The following is a 2,871-nucleotide window of genomic DNA, read 5'->3' as shown; positions in this document are numbered from 1 at the left end:
TATATTTTACCCATTTCTCCTGGTTCCACCTTCTAGGACCAAGTAGAATAAATCTGCCCTACCCTCCCTACAGCATCCATTCAAGTATATAGTGATAACTTTACTGCTAAATTTTTTTTCCTCTAGTTCCTTTTGCTGACTTTTATATGAGACAATCTTCAGTTCTAATCACCTGCCCCTGGTCATGATTCATCCATCTAGTCATGAACTGGTCAAAGGCCTCATGGGTGGTCTACTCAAACCACCAATATCAGAGAACATTGAGTCAATCACCTTTCACTTCATCTTCTCTCTGGGGGTTTGTGTATGGAGTGACTTGGAAGAACTGACCTTTCTCCTCTAGAGATTCTGGGAGCTAGGGGACAGCCCTTTTCTAATTCTCTCCCCTCTCAAGCCCTCCTGCCTAAGGTTGAGGGTCTGGATTCCCAAAACAACCATAGACTCTGAGAAACAGTATCTGAAGTCCCACGATAACAAGCTAAAGTTAACAGTGCTAACTTTTATATTATTAGTTGGGAATTCTAGACTTCTCCTGGGTGAGAAAATATTTTCGAGGGTGAAGGTGGGAAGAAACCTATAAATAGAGCTGAACTAAGGTTTGGGTTGACCTTGACAGACCTTTACAGGAAAGTGGTATCCATGATGGCAGCTGGTAAGGGACTAGATTGTGACTTGGATAAACAGAGAATGTAAAACTGAAAAAGCCTTTCAATGTTATCTGTGTCCAACCTCTTATATAACAAATAGGGAAATGGAGGTCCAGGGAGGAGAATGAACTTGCCCAAGGTGTCACAGAGAGAAATTGGCAAATTTTGAAACCCAGATCTTATGACTCTTGGCCCAGTGCTTTTTTTTCTGGAGGAGACTTGGGGGCCCATTGATCTTTCTGGAGATGAATCAAATATTTGGGCAAAAGAGAAGGAAGACAATGATCAAGAGAAGGGAATATGAGGAGCCAGAAGAGAGTAGGTGGGCTCAGCATGTATCCAGATTCAGCTGCAGGCTAGCAGGGCCTCCCTGGGCCAAAAGTGGACTGGACAAAAGGTGGGGTAGATGGAGTTTTCCAGACCAGGAGAAGCAGAGGAACAGTTTCTAAAGTAGGATTCCTCTTTCCTTTGCCTGAGTTTACATTATCTGTAATGTCTTCATGCCATTGTCACCCTTGTAGTAAATTGACTTTTACTGAACAAAGACATTTGACCTGTGTTTTGGGATCATCTCTTAGAAGGGGAGTAAGGCATGTCCCTGGGGAAATTCATACCCTCAAGAATTGAGAGCCAAGGTCAAAAACAACTACAGTTATCTCTTCCATATTGAGAATTTCCCCGTCATGAATTTGATATATCTCAGGTTGTCAAAGGAAATTAAATGGAAATTTTTGGGGAGTTTTACAGAAGTTATAGATAACACATAAAGGCCAGTAGATGACAAAAAACGATTAGAAATTCAGAAATGCATAACATATATATAGAACATTGTATAATGTCAACATATTTTATCTTTTAATACCATTTACCTTCTAATACCTTCCAATAGTTCATACTTCTTCTCTGGTATGGTGGGAAGGTCAAAAAATTTTATGAGAATTTTCTAGATCACAGGGGTACCAGTATGTTAGATGGTAGGAAGTCATGAGAAAGTTTTTTTTCTTCAGCATTATTCATTTCCTATATCTCAGAGCACCTTGAATTACTCCTTAGAACCTTAGGGCCATATAGAATTACTGGGATTTATTTTGAGGAATTTGGGACAGATAGGTGGGTACAGTGAATAAAGTTGCAAATCTGGAGTTAGGAAGACCTATATGAGTAGAAATCCAGTCTCTTACATTTACATTTAGTTATGTGAGTGATCCAGTTAAGTCACTTCACCTCTATTTGTCTCAGTTTCCTCAACTATAAAATGGAGATAATTCTCAGGGTGATTATGAAGATCAAATGTGTCACAGTGACATTGTGAAACATAGAAGGTGCTATATAAAAAATGTTAACTATTATTATTTGAGATTGCATCAAGGGAAAGGAGACAGTTGATTGGTACAGCGTGGCTAGAATATTTCAGACCACTGTCTCTGTGTGTTGGGGCATGGACCCTCAATCTCCAACACTGATCAGATTATGTGACTTCAGATGTGACTTCCCTTCTCTTAGACTCAGTTTCCCTTCTTTAATGTGGGAGAGATGGACTAGATGATATCAGAGATTTCTTCCAAGTCAATAACTATAGGTTTCAGAGGGTCTGGGAGGACCAATATCCCACCAACCCAGCTTGGGTATCAGAGGTAGGGGTCATTGGCTCTGGTTCCTTCATGCCTCCATTCCTGGTATCGGCACTGGAATTTCCAGTGCTGAGCAGGGCTTCTCCCTCACCAAAAGAGTCATTGGATGTATCTCTCAGCTTCATCTGCCCAAGGGCCAGTCTTTAATAGATGGTCCAGTACTACCCATTTGGGTTCACCACTAGCCTGTCCTGAGCATTCTCTGATGAGTCCAGAGGCTGCCTCCTGTTCTTTAACACTCTCCCTTCCATCCTTGGAGTAGGGCCAGTGGGTGCTAAGCCTATCCTTAACCTTGGACAGGCAGCAGCAGAGAGCCTAACACCTTGCCTCTTTTTAAAAATCCCTCCCTGTCCAGACCTCCTCCCGGCATCCACCTACTTTTCCCTATGCGGAGTTGTACCCGGCCAGTCCCAGTTCTTCTCCATTCCACCCTACCTCTATACACCCCTCCCTCTACAAACACGCCTGTGCCAAGGACTGTGGGGCCCGGCCTCCACCAGACACGTGCCAACTCAGCTCTAGGACCAAGTAGAGGAGCCTGGCAACTTTGTCAGATGGAGGCTTAAAGGTTTCAGCTGTCCTCTTGGCTCTTG

The sequence above is a fragment of the Macrotis lagotis genome, chromosome X (assembly GCF_037893015.1).
Source record: "Macrotis lagotis isolate mMagLag1 chromosome X, bilby.v1.9.chrom.fasta, whole genome shotgun sequence".
Classification (NCBI taxonomy): domain Eukaryota; kingdom Metazoa; phylum Chordata; class Mammalia; order Peramelemorphia; family Peramelidae; genus Macrotis; species Macrotis lagotis.
This window is presented reverse-complemented; position numbering follows the sequence as displayed.